Source organism: Eimeria mitis, genomic scaffold, assembly GCF_000499745.2.
Source record: "Eimeria mitis Houghton genomic scaffold, Emh_scaff1097, whole genome shotgun sequence".
In the NCBI taxonomy this organism is placed as follows: domain Eukaryota; phylum Apicomplexa; class Conoidasida; order Eucoccidiorida; family Eimeriidae; genus Eimeria; species Eimeria mitis.
Window position 1 is genome coordinate 3,329 of NW_013567570.1, and position 423 is coordinate 3,751.

The following is a 423-nucleotide window of genomic DNA, read 5'->3' on the forward strand; positions in this document are numbered from 1 at the left end:
GCAGCAACAGCAGCAGCAGCAGCAGCAGCAGCTTACGTGGCTCCATGTCTGAGTAGTGTAAGAATGATGCGTTCTACGATAGCTGCTTCTCCTCTATTTAAGTAAGACGTCCCCGTGCTGCTCAACTCCTCTTTTGCTGTATATACACCACAAACCCTAAACCCTAAACCCTAAACCCTAAACCCTAAACCCTAAACCCTAAATAGTAAACCCTATTTAAGTAAGAAGTCCCCGTGCTGCTCAACTCCTCTTTTGCTGTATATACACCACAAACCACAAACCCTAAACCCTAAACCCTAAACCCTAAACCCTAAACCCTAAACCCTAAACCCTGAACCCTATTTAAGTAAGAAGTCCCCGTGCTGCTCAACTCCTCTTTTGCTGTATATACACCACAAACCCTAAACCCTAAACCCTAAACCC

The 423-nt window shown here is 45.2% G+C and overlaps 1 protein-coding gene across 1 annotated transcript in view; it reads left to right on the top strand.

Moving 5' to 3' along the window:
- EMH_0029360 (uncharacterized protein) overlaps nucleotides 1–423 on the top strand; it is a gene marked incomplete at both ends in the record, with an annotated part of 3,383 nt that overhangs the window by 320 nt on the left and 2,640 nt on the right. The window lies entirely within an intron of this gene.